Genomic DNA, 14,508 nt, shown 5'->3' with positions numbered 1-14,508 from the left:
ATCCAATTATCGTCCGATTTCATAAACTAGCTGTGTTTGCAAGACCATGTAACGCATGATAAATAATCGACTTGTTTGGTACTTGGAAACAAATAATCTCATAACAGACATACAGTGTGCTTTCCATAAAACAGAAGTACAGTCGACCACTTATTACGTTTGGAATCATTTGTTAAAAACGCTCTAATTAATAAACAGCATGCTGTGTCTATCTTCTTTAAGATTTTTTCTACGTCGAGGCAGATGAACCATCTCTTACATAACGCTGTATACAATTAGCTTTACAATATATCAGAAAACTACTTTCTAACGCATCTAACCCTGCATATAAGTGTGTCTTCAATACACTCTATGAGGATTTGTAAAACAAAACGTCTTCTCTTGTTCCGCCTCTTGGGCTCAGAATTAAGCCATTCATTGATGCTGTCGTCATTGAACTGGGAAATTTAGCTCCTTCCCGTCTTCTATCTTCTGCTCCTTGGGAGTTGGTTAGGCCACTACATGAATACCTATTGGAGGGTGAAGATTCCCCATTCTTTATCCCTTGTGATGAAAGAATCACAGTCAAGCATGTCTTGCTTGTCTGTGTTGAATATTCCGTCACATGGGATAATTAATTTAGATGAAGAACTATGAAGGATCGTTTAACAATAACAGTTCTCATTTAATTATTGCGTTTTTTAAAACAATAGATTTGCTAAATGAATTGTAAACAGATAAATATTTTATGATTGGAAGTTTGAATTAGTAACTAAGATTGTTAGTGGTTGTATCCTCGAGGAGGGTACCATAAAATTATTGTCCTCCTGAGAGGGTACGTAAGTCCCAAAACATTCCAAGTACCTGTAGAAGTTCCACTGTTTTAGTATAAGTGCATTTTTATTTTGTGGCTAGATGTGACTAAACTGGTAACATCTGAAGGAATGGTGTAAATCCAACCAGGGTCCATGCAGGAAGCAAAGGTACTGTAAGTCCCCATGGTCCTTAGTATGGTGGTCTACCTTCAGTTGTTGGAGATCTATAGCCGTTTTTTTATACTGTATTGTTCGAATACTGATATTAGTTTTAACTTTCCACGCTAGTTTTAATTCCAATTGTGATATTCTAGTTGTTTTACTGTCCTTCGTCGACAGTTTTTACAATATACATATAGTCCTTTTTATTGTTAAACGTTCTCGTCACGATATGGCTGAACTATTGTCGATGTGACGTTAAATATTAACTCACTCAGTGACTGTAAATAATCAGGTCTTGACAATCAAGTGATCAACAGCATGAATATAGATCTGCAGAATTGGGAATCGATGACGTGTCAACCAAGTCGGCGAGTTTCACCACCCGATAACGTTAATCGCCTCTTAAGACGAGTATGGTCGCCTTTTGTGGTAAGCGTGAGTTGCTGACGACCTGGTCTACCCCAGATCCTCACGGGTCAGTTCGAAATATAGTCATTGTAAGGAACATACCATAGAGAACACATTTTCTGTTACCACTTCGAGATTGAATGAGGACGCTTCCTTGCTGACACTCGGATGGGGAAACCTGTGAAATCAATGAATGGATTTGAAAAAAAAGAGCCAACAATGCGTGACAACATTTATTTATCAACTTAAACATATCTGCTGATGGAATGCACAGATTGGTGCATAAACCTGTCATCATATCTGACGCAGAGTCGCAGAAGAAAGACTGAAAGATCAAGATAAAACATTACTTTAGTAGGTGAGCATACTGAAGCAGTAGACCCATCAAACGTCAGGATATATACAATGCATCACGGTAATGCAATGCACAGGGTCAGACCAACACCTACAGGAGTAGGAGTAGAATAGGAATTCAGCAACCCATACTTGCCATAAAAGGCGACTATGCTAGATCGATACTCGTGATTGTGATCACTGGATTATCTGATCCAGACTCGATTATTTACAGGCCGCCGCCAGATAGCTGGAATATTTCTGAGAGCGGCATAAAACCAACAGCTACAGATTGAAAATCTATATATACGGGAACATGACTATGCATGATAACTTCTCGTACCTAAATGACTGCAGATGTTCTATGTCCAGGAAGAGAAGCATGTCTTGACTGTGTTGGATTTTCTATCACAAAAGATACCTATTTTAAATCACGTACTTCGAAGGATCTTTTTACTAATACCAGTTCCCATTCAATTACTGCATTTTTAAAAGAATTGAATTTGTTAACTAAATTGTAAATATACATATTTTAGTATCGGTAGTCTAGATTAGTAACTGAGATTGTTAGTGGCTGAACCCATAAAGAGGGTTGAAGTATTGTAAAATTATTGCCCCCCAGAGAGGGTACGTAACTCCCAAAACATTCAGTGTGAATGTACGTGTAACGAGGTTTTAATCGGAGTAATTCATGTTACTTATATTTTGGCTAGCATTTCTAACACTCACCAACGACTGAAGGGATGGTGTAATTCCAGCTAGGGTCCATGCAGATAGCAAAAGTATTGCAAGTTCCCATAGTCCCAAGTACGGTTATCTACCTTCAGTTGTTGGCGATCCATAGCCCGTGTTTTATATTGTATTGTCTTCTTTTATTACAATGTTTTAGTTTTTCATGCTAGTTTTATGTTTATATCTGTGATATTCTAGTATCTGTCCTGTCCATTGTTGGCAGGTTTTTATAATGTACAAATATTCCATTTCAGTGTTAAATGTTCTCGTCATGGTATAGATGAAATAATGCCGATGCGACATTAAATATTATCTCTAATTAGCACCTGCCACAAGGAATGGACCGTTTTGTCATTGCGTAATCAACAGTCAACTGACCATGGTATGTTTTCTTTGGTGCGAATTTAATTGTGGACAAATGGTGAGTGAGCGGGTGACAAAAGTTGAAATTTATCGTCACATCGGCAATATTTCAGCAATGTCCTGACAAGAACGATTAATTACAAAAATGCACATTAATTAATGCCCTTTGTAAAAACCTGTCAATGAAGGACCAAAAAACTAACTAGAATATAACAGAGAAGAATGTAAAAGTAGCATTTAGATCTGAAACAGTTTAACTATAGAGGACAACAGAATATGAAAATGGGCTATAGATGCCACCATCTGAAGGTAGATCACCACACTAGGGAACATGGGGACTTACATTACCTTTGCTACCTGACATGAAGAGGTAGAGTTCAAATACGAAAGGGGATGAATTTCCAGCCTATACATACCACGGTGAAAGAATATTGAAGTAGAATCACCATGTTTCACCAGGGATACTCTACAAAAGGGATAGGTCAGTCGCTTGCTTTCTTTACCATTTGCACACTAATCAACGTGTGCCTCGTCATGCTCCAACTTGCTCGTTCCCAGTGCAACGTCAGTTGTGTTTAACCAGGGAGACTATATAGAGTATATACGTTGTAAATTATCCCTGGTTTAACAGAACTTCAGCCAGTTTATTGCATCAGTCAGATTTTTACAGTGAATGAATGAATTATAGTAAGAATTAATAGCAAGAAGTGTATAAATGAATGAAAGAAAAAAAAAGTACATATGTGACTGAATGATAGAATAAATGATACACCGCGGCCTTCCCTCCCAAAACATGTTAGTGAACGCAAATGTGTCGTGAGAACACTTTGAAACATTTTTGTTGACATTAATAATCTATTCAGATATCTTATTGCATGTGGGGAATTGAATGGACATTAACAAGACGTTAACCGACACTGTCACACTGTCCTCAAAAATAAAGTTTAAAACTGTCTCAAAGCGTTCTAAAACACCTTTTCAGTTTCGTCAAATAATAAGATCAACAAGAAGGAAAGAAGTTATGGGACTATAACCCTCAAGCATCAATGGCGAATCAGATTAGATCGGCAATATGTCATGTTTTTCACACACCACAAATACACACTAACATTTTGTTTTAGATTATGGAACTATCACTATTAGTTGCAAACACATTTCATCTGATAGTACATTCCCCTTACATGAATTAAAGGTGTATGTGAAAGATGTCTTTTAAGGAATTAACTAGGGATACTCAAACATTGGCGTATAGTATTTCAATGGCGAAATGTCATATTTTTCACACACCTCAATTACACCCTAACAATTTTTTAAGTCATAAAACTGTCACTATTACTTGCAAATACCTTTCAACTAAAGGCATGCTCTCCTTCTAAAAATTGAACGAATGTGTGAAAGAAGTTTTTATCGGCACACTTTAGTCTATCTTCGCGATGAATCGAGAATAGAAGCCAGTGAGCTATAACTTGCCGACTTGACATTTTACTACAAATCTACTGTCCTAATACGGACACTAATACCAATTATTTGACTTAAACTGAAGTGACAAAATAGTTAACCTATCTTCTACATGTTGGATTTCAGTTGTCACAACACTCAGAGAATTTAATCAGCTGATGAAAATAAACCGAGCTCAATCTTAAATACTACGCTGCCACCATATTGGCTACACTGGTTACGTAACGACCCGAGACATACGTTCAGCGGCTTTTCGACGAGTTTCTTCTCCCCCTCTATATAGGCTCCCTGGTTTCACACAGGATATGATTTGTACATTATCTTAGAACATTAACAGCTTATGTCACTATAATCATTTTAAGCCATAAACCATTTCTCTAAACAGTATCAAAGGCCTGACTACAATCTGTTCTAAAATATTGGTCGGATTAGCCAAGATTCAGGTAGAACTCTACTCCCAACATGGATTGTGTTTCCATCCGGCCTCGTATCTTTTGCTTTGGCGGTACGTCCCTACTTCTTCGGAAATTGGCTCTCCCGGGAAATCCGAAATATAAATATCAGACTTCCAGTAACATCTGAAAAATAAGTTTTAGCCTTCCCGGCACGACACCCATGGTGTGATGCAATTCGCGTAGTCAGGAAATATCATGAACTTGATAACAGATAATTGGTCCACTAGGGCGGACTGAGGCAAAAACTACCCAAATGAACTATTTCTTAAAATCTCCATAATGTAGCTAAACTGTTTAATGCATGTTGAACAATTTCTCGAAAAATCAGTAGACAAGTTCACAGATGATTCAAGAGACAAATAGGTTATGAAACTGTAGTTTGTGAAAAGCATTAACTTCCAAAATAAGCAAGCCAATCTGACCCCTAATGCCCAGGAATTACTACCACTTACATGACAATAGTTTTAGAAGGTGTCAGCTCAGAAAACCAATCTTTATTTTGGTTCAGGCCGTCGACAAGCAGTAGGCTTTGAAGTTAGGGTCCTGCTTTTATACGAGCTATTAAAGCGTAATCTATACCATTATAATGTTCTCTGATCCATTTCATCAGACACTTTATTTCGTAAAGTGTTTGGAAGCTCATATGATAACATGGAACATGTTACTGTTACAGTTCATTTTGTAGTGTGAAAGTTTTTTCGTTCTCAACGTGGACCAACCAATATGGTGAGAATGGCTACATTGGGTATTATATATGAGTGTATGCACACGGACGCGCACTCAAGCACACACACACACACACACATATCCGTAATTAGTACTTCGCGAATTTTGTTAGAACGAAAATAAAATATCTAATTTGATAAGAATCACTACATAAATCATCTACCCTCACCCTCAGAGAAGCATGGCGTTACTCGTTCATTTTCTAACAATTTTATATGCACAAAAGAAAGGATTATCAAAAATATGAAACAACCTCGCCAGTACTACAATTGCTCCCAACACTGCGATATTGACCATGGAATGATGTTAAGTTCAGTCTGTTTTTGATGTCATAATATGGTTGAAACATATTTTTATTTATGAAAGTGAATTTGGATTGATGAACAAGCAATACTGCTTATGTTCACACTGTTTCGTGCAACAAAATGCACAGCATGAAGTGGAGGATTCGACGTCATAGATAGTGACTGTAGCATAAATATAATACTTTAAATGCGTATAAGTATGTACAGATAACATTAAATACAATTATTCTCTAAGTAGTCATAGGTTAGAGAGTCACAGTTGTGGTTATGTAATGACCTGCATTCACATATACATAAACACTGACAGCTTATACGGAAGCATTATACAATCAACCAAATTCAACACAATACATTTTTCAGCGTTTGTACATACCACTCTGTTCACAAATCTCTCATGTGTATGAGAGCAATAACCACATTGCCACATGTCTAACAAATCTGCAGCTCAGCTGATAACTAGATCACTTGCATGTTTGATGAAAAAGCAAGATTTGTGTCAACGTCTTTTACAGTGAGTGAGTTAATATTTAACGTCACATCGGCAATATCTCAGCCATATCGAGACGAGAACATTTAATAACGAAATAAAACATATGTCTACTATAAAAATCTGTCAACGAAGGACTGTAATACAACTAGAATGTCAAACATGGAATTAAAACTAGTGTGGAAAGTAAAAACGAATATCACTATTCCGACAATACAATGTAAAATCAGACTATAGATTGCCAACAGTCCGAGGTAGATCACCATACAAGGGACCATGGGGACTTACTCTACCTTTGCTACCTGCATGGACCCTAGTTGGATTTACATCATCCCCTCAGCTGTTAGCATTTTAGACACATCTAGCCCAAAATTAATAATACACATATGCTACGACTAAGAACAGTGGAAATTTTAAATTTACTGTGAATGTTTTTGGACTTACATAATCCTCTCAGGACAATAATTTTACAATACTTCAACCCCCTTTGAGGGTACAGCCACCAACGATTCAAGTTACTAATCTAAGCTAACAATAATTAAAATACATCTGTTTACAGAACATATTATTCAAAATTCAACCAAATATCAATTTCTTTTTAAAAAATCAATAATTTAATGAGAACTAACACTACTAAAAACATCCTTAATTGTTTTTACTGTAAAATACTGGCGATCTGCCTTCTGTTGTTGGTGATCTATAGCCTGTTTGTATATTGTATTGTCCAAACCGAGATATTAGTTAAAATTAAACGAAAGTTCAAATTGTGGTATTCTAGTTTTTAACTGTCCTTTGTTGACACGTTTTTATAATGTACATATATTTCATTTCAGTGTTAAATGTTCTCGTCACGATGTGACTGAAATATTACCGATGTGATGTTATATATCAACCGACTCTCTAAACTTGATTATTGCTGTTTCGTCATGGTTAAGCCCGTAAATCGTACATTCGAAAGCTTGACACCAATCATCATCAAGCTCATATATTGTGTGTTCCTGCCTTTAGAACTTTCACGAAGGAAACTGATGAGGTTTGACTTGATGTCCGACGGATAAAACTGACCCTACAATAAACTGCATTTCAATCCACCCAATCCTACATTTGAGGCACATTCTAATCATTAATGAAGTTTCATATTTAGTCTGACGACAAATATACTTACGAAACTTGTTTCTTCCCAACAAATCCATCCTTGGACACTTTTCATATTATTGGATTTACTCGACAGCAACAGTTTGGATGCTCTGCAAATTAATTCCTTTGGGTGATACCTCATATGGCTGCAACTAGCAATCTGCAAACATTTAGTGAAGCACTTCAATATTCCGATGGGCTTAAATTCGGCAAGTGTGAGTGAGTGAGTCTCACGATAGCATTGGTTTTCATGTGCATATTTTCCCATTGTATGGACATCCTTGATCATATCTTCTGTGTACATTGAAACCAACGGTAAGGTAAAATACAGCCATTGCACGTTCGGTATCATTGTTCAACAGCCGGGTACTATATCTCTTTGCTATTAGCTGAACACGAGGTCGTATGGTGTTTATTGCTTTAATAGCACTCACGGTTTTTAGTTGGAAACTAATTTGTTCCGGTTATTTCAGCCTGTTATAATCAAATGTCGTCCATTGCAATGTCACGCTGTCTTATTTATTCAGTGAATTCAGCTAATACCTGATCGTTATCGAATAAATAAGGTGTTACATTACAGTTATAAAACTCGATACAAACATTTTGTCCCACAACAATGAAATGTAACGTATAAAGGTAAAATTAAGCATCCAATGTTTATGACTTAATTGAGTTCATATTCATTGATATTAAATACACATTAAGTTATGGTTTCTCCCTGTCGCCAAATATGTTTAATCACAAGTATAAATTGTAAAATAGTTTTAAATTTTAGATGTGCAGACAATTCAGAGTATTATATCCATGCGACAAATATATTTACGTATTTATTCCATATATTAAATATTGGTTCGGATGCGGCGTTGACATGACAAAGTATTGATTCATTTTGCGATGCTAATAAATATGGTTATAGTATGTAAACAACTGAAGTCATTGTCAAGATTTTTCACTTGGTCTGTCATTAAAGGTTGGCATAAACACATGTCGTCATTTTTTTTTTGTAAATAACTCTTCATCCAATGATTCAATCAATCTCAAACTTTGCATCTAGATGTTTCGTCAACATAATCCCATTGTAATTCACCGAGTTTATGCATTTGTATGAAAGAATCTGTCTACGCTTATTCTGGTTCATCTGAAAAAAGCAAACGTCGTCATATGTCTTCTTCATCCTATGATGAGATATCTACTTTAAAAAGTTATTCCTGGAAAGGAGTTTAGGTCATTGGAAGTTCCGATGTAAATCCTTTAAAGATCTCCAGTGGTACCCAAGGTATCTGTGGAGATGTACAAAACGTCACACGTGTACGAAATCTTTCTCTCTTTATTGGTGTTTTACGCAAGCAACAATCTGTCAATCAAAATGAAAAAAAAGAAAAACGAAATGGCCGCCGCCCCGATTTACGATATCTTTGTCCTACAGTTGAAGATGGTCATGTCACATATCAGTTGAAAGATAATGAAAAGAGCTTTGCAATAATGCATAACTCTATTTAATGTATCCACTGTGACAAAAGTTATTACCAATATACAATTTAGAGAACTGAACTTCAAATACCCAACAAACTTCAAACAATAATTGAAATCTGGAGATAGTTTCACTTTGGAAATTGACAGTTCAGTATTCAGTTCTAAGATTTATCATATTAAAAGTGACTTAAATGGGATTATGTAGAAATAATATTTATGTTTTAATCCCAAGATGTTTTACCTATAACAAATATCCTAGTCAGTAGGGAATCAGACTACACCAGACATAACAATAGTATATACAAAATGTACTTGCACATGACTGTCAGTGATAGATAGTAACAATTCTAGTTTCTGCATCCTCTGGGTACACTGGCAGAGGACTGTACATCGTAAAGCAGCAAGATTGCATTTACACCTTCCCACCCTTTTCCATTTTTGTAACCACAATGTAGGAGAATAGAACATGCTGCTGAGACGTCACTGAGGATAGTCCATAGAGGTTGCCAGTTATTGATAACGTCTTTCTGCAAACCTCAGTCACTGAGGATTTCCTGGTAAGCAATGGTTGACTGCTCCCAAAAGAAACTCGTCTGCAGATCAAATTGTTTCAAATGTTGATAAAACGTTTTCCAGTGACCTGCTTCCGGTAGTGAAAAGGTGATGCCTTGCTTCATTCAGGCGTAGGGCTCCACAATTTCTGCTGTACATCAGTACAACAAACCTTTCATTCTGTTGCATGTGTCTCGATTCAATCACGAAATGTTCAGGATCTACTGTGAGGGCCACTAATGTCTGGTAGACTTGTCACGTAGACTTTTCCAGGTTGTCCGTGCAATCTTCTTTTCAGATCTAAGAACATGTGAAGCTGTGTTGCAGCCAGTGAGACTGTGGAACAGGGGTAATGCCAAGGACTGTGATGGACCAAGATGAGAGTACATATGATGGATTAGGGTGTCTCTGTACATTTTACCAGTTCCAAATCCTACCTAGTGCTCTTTTAAACCAGAAGTCTCAAAGAACTATATTGCCAAAATCACAATATCACTGTAAACAGTACGAACATTGGCTGATGTGTAGCCATGCTCTGCAGTATGTCAGACATGTAGGATGATTCTTGAGTCAGCCTCGGTGTGGTTGCATGGCTGTAGTATACGTAGGTCACACTCTTGGTTTGAAAGCACCTTTTCACAGTTGGTACTCAGAAGGAACTATCGACTCATGTCCGTTTTGGAGAAGAATTCCTTTATGTTCTCCGCATTCTGGTTTTGGTACTTTGGTACCACTGTTCCATTCATGTGTTGGTACCAAGGTGCTGCCACCACCACTGTCGTTCTTGAACCAATCCCACAGCAGTGATGAGTGAGGCCTTTGAGGTTATTAGTCTCTGGATAGTCATCCCATACCGAATCAATCCACTGCGTACTTGTAGGTTTTACCTCTGACCCTATCATGTAGAAGGAACAACAGGTCGGCCTGGTGAACATGGTTAGGGATATGAATACCGAATTTTCTCCTGGGTATATATCTAGGTGGTGGTAAGTATACTTGCCATATAGCTTGTTTTTGTAACCAGGCTTTGGCCTTTTCTTCAGAAACACGTGCAGCTTTAGCTAATTTTTAACAGCGTCTGCCTCTTTCCAATATCACTGCGGGCTCTAGTAAACTTTCTCCATTATATGTTACTTACTTGAATATCTTTATAGTCCTGCAGACAGCCGACTGCAAGTTCCTGCGGACAGCTATTACCATCTACTTGGGGGTGTGGGGGTGTTACGGTTAATAGTTTGCCGTGACAAACTATTTACGAAATCCCCTTGTAAACCAGCAAAACAGAACAAAGACAAGTTGTTTACGTTCAAATAATATATTGTTAAACCACGAGAGCGAGATATACAGAGTCACAAGTCAATATATTAATGCTGATTACAAATACATTTCAAGAGAGACAAAATCCAAGTCAGTGGGTCACAAAAATACAATATATCAAACTCACCAAAGTCTTGATGTGAGAGGGAACAGCCATGGCAAAATGTAAACAAAGCGATCGGTGACAGCAGACAATGTAGACAGGATTTCAAGCGTGCTGGTAGTATATCCAAGCGTGGCAGAGATGTAAATCCAGCAGATAGGAAGGAATATCAGTGAGAGTGTCGCCCTCCACATGGCAACCAGCCTATTTATATATAAACTAAGCCACTTCCCGAAAGTTCGGGCACAAACTAACATTGTCAACACTGTAGAATGGTCTCGAAACAGTATCGCGGAAATGAAACATTGAAAACTAGGAGCAGGTAAATTCCGGAATGACAGAATGCTAAAAGTGTTGACTAGATATTAAAACGAAATGTGACCCATAATATTTACTATTCAAAACACTAAACATTGTGACCGCATAATAATTAATACTGAATAAATAACAAAATATACAGGAAATACACACTCGTAACAGGGGTCACACCCATGTGGCAGTAGGCGTAGGTATTGACACCATCTGGGGCTATCCAGCGGCTTGTGTCCATCAGTGATACAGATATCTTGTTTAATGTCAATCCGAATATCTTATGCCCATCACTACAGATGAGTATGTACATCTGGGGTTTGAACGTTTTTGTCTCGAATACGGCCTGTTTGAATAGGGTGTGCTTGGTATGTCTTTTCACCACATTCTTTTTCACACCCTTAGCCTTTCTTATTTCACCGTCAGCTGCTTTCTTGATAGAATGCATCTTAGGTCTCAACCCCACGTATTCAGCGATTGGTGTGCCTGCACATTCGTCCTTCATCCTCTTCAAGACTTTTTTATTGGTTTGTCTGTGCATGGGGTGGTCTCTCGGGTAATCACTGGTATCGTGTATATTGTTTTTCATATCCTCATACACATCCTCTGTTTGAATCTCCATCATGAGTGAATCAGTATCCGTATACAACACCTCACATGTGGGGGTGATCGCAGTCAAGACTATTAGGATATTGTTTCTTAAGCTCGTTATAGTAGAAGTCATACATCATGTGTTTTGACAGGTCTAGAATACTCATGCCTACATAGACCGGTTGATTAAGTTTAATGTGGCTCTTTTTCATATGTATAGCCACCAAATCGTCATTGAATATAGTACTTCTACTGTATGCAGGGCTAACTATCAGTTTCCTGAGCTTGTTTTCCTCATTCGACCTGACTAGCTTCACACTGACAAGTTTTCGTAAATTCTCCATCGTTTTACCAAATATGGAGTTGTTCATGTGTTTGTACAGGTTTTTCTCAAAGTCGTTAGTGGCCAGCTTTGTCAAGCCCGTGTTCATCCTGATATAGGGTTCCATCCCTGGGCTTTGTCAGCTTCATACCCAGAGATAGATACAGCTGTAAGGTACGATAGTGGACTATATACTTTGTTTTATTCATCAAATTCGGTTCCAGTTTTTCAATGCGGGATACCCCCATACCCCCAAGTAGGTTAGGTTGGTACTCAGACATCCAGTCGGGGTTAACGCTCAAACGTTCAGATGACAGGGGGTAACTGTTATGAGACTCATGTAATTCTACTGGGTACTCTATGTTCACTTTAAGTATATAACCCTTATCAGAAGCGGGGGACACCCCACACCCCATACTCCCAATGTTTATCACAGATTGAAAATTACTCTCAGGCACCCATTCGAATCCCCCTGTTGGTAGATATTGACTCATAGCCCAGCCTTACAGGTTGTTAGCATCGAGATAGAGTAGATGAGTCGAAGGTTTATTAGGGTTTTTAGCCTTTCACATACTTGTTGTTAGCTTTAGCATAACGTTCAGTTACCATGGTCATACCACCTCGTAACCCTTTCTCAACAAACAGATGCATGTCATAATTGGTGAATAATTCTAACTCCACACCTGTATTCTTCAGTAAGACATCCCACGACAGCCCAGGTGATGAATAATACCATCCCGGGTCCAACCCATATTGCTTCAAACACGTTTTTCTGAATACCTCAAACACATCAGCCAACAGCAACACACCCGTTTTGAAATATAAATCATGATAATCACCTAGCGTCTTACAGGCTTGTTGTTCCCATACATTTTTAACATGGGAGTAATCGTCTTGTGGGACAGACGAGGCTGTCAGCTTGCTGTAGAAGCGGTCAATGGGAGGTAACTCTGTCTCATTAAACCTAGACCAGTCGTCCATGTATTCATAAATACCCTTACGTAGCAGCAAGGCTCTAGTTTTCACTTCTGTGTATCGATTAGTTATAGCAAAGTTGTCTGGGTTATTTTGCTGTCTGGAGACGACAACAGAAAGTGGACACTATCAATGAATCTCAACCCATTTAGCGAAAAGGATATATATATCTCCATGTTGTTTGGGATACAGGATATCCTGCCTTCTACCTTTGAAATAGCCTGCATAATCAAGTGTGAATCATAACCTCTTAAATTGTGAAACACCACCAGGATATGAATAAGCTTGGGGTTAATCAGATTACACTCACTGTGAGCCGCACCTCAGTATTTCAATGTCACATGACACTGGTCTCTCACTGAATCAGAGGTTTCAGGTGACAATGCCTGCTTTTGTTATAGGCCTCCTTATCTGCCCGGGATATATTCACTGGTGTTATGCTGCTCATTATTTCCTGATCTCTGCTTCCTCGTGCTGTAAATATTGTAGAAATTTCTCAGCTGCCTCTGTAAATGACTGGAGGGTTAGTTTTACCATCACAACGAACAACCACATAACCAAACCCACATGCCTAATCCACTTGATTCTTCTTAGTGTAACTTTGATTAGGGGAAGGAGCCACCATATCAATTGGCTTAATAATGGCTTCAAAGTCTGCATAGATAATGTATGCTACTGGCATCTGATTTTTGTGGTTGATAAATTTCGAGATATTGTTCTTTTCAGTAGGCATATCTACACATATAGCTGTCTCCCCCACAACTTGACAATCATCCCTGTGTGAATCGAGTAGATCAGCCCCAGAAAACCCGTGAAGGCACCTTTCACAAAAGTGTGTTTCTTCCCTTTATATTTTGATTGATCGTACAACAGTCGACTGAAATACTCAATCCACGTGTAGTGATATTTTTCACCTTGTTGTATCATAAATACATTAATCGTTTTTCGACCATCATTACACAATGAAGGACTTATTCTGTGTACTATTACATTTTTACCTTCATGTCCGAAGATGTTTAGGACTAAGTCTGGATTCTGTTTTTCTATCCTGTTGACCTGAGATATAGGTGTTGGTTCGTCAATACCTTCCCAAATGATCCCATCATCTACCGGGTAACTTGAAAGTCTGTTTGAATGTGTTTGTGCTGGAAATTTAGCAGATCTTATCGATGTCATCATACAATCATCACCACGATTTTTAACGTTAACCATAGCTTATTTGTTTTTAAAATGCTGAGGCAGGGGTAAGTACGATCCACCTCTCAATGGTCTATAGGTTGCTATATCCAGGTAGATCATATTAACCTTATCAACCACCCAACCACACACCCTATTAGTGTAACGTTGTTCTGTTTCTAGATTTTTTTCAAATGATCTGTCAATAGAAGAGTTGATAGTATCCTGTTGTGTTGTAACTTCCTGGTTACCTCTGAAGTAACCAATAGTCTGGTGAATTGTTCCATTCCCCTGTTGTTTCTCTAGTGTCATCTTCAATGTGAGTTGAAA

The sequence above is a fragment of the Haliotis asinina genome, chromosome 1 (assembly GCF_037392515.1).
Source record: "Haliotis asinina isolate JCU_RB_2024 chromosome 1, JCU_Hal_asi_v2, whole genome shotgun sequence".
NCBI classification, from domain to species: domain Eukaryota; kingdom Metazoa; phylum Mollusca; class Gastropoda; order Lepetellida; family Haliotidae; genus Haliotis; species Haliotis asinina.
The sequence above is the reverse complement of the archived record's forward strand: the minus strand, read 5'-3'. Positions refer to the sequence as shown.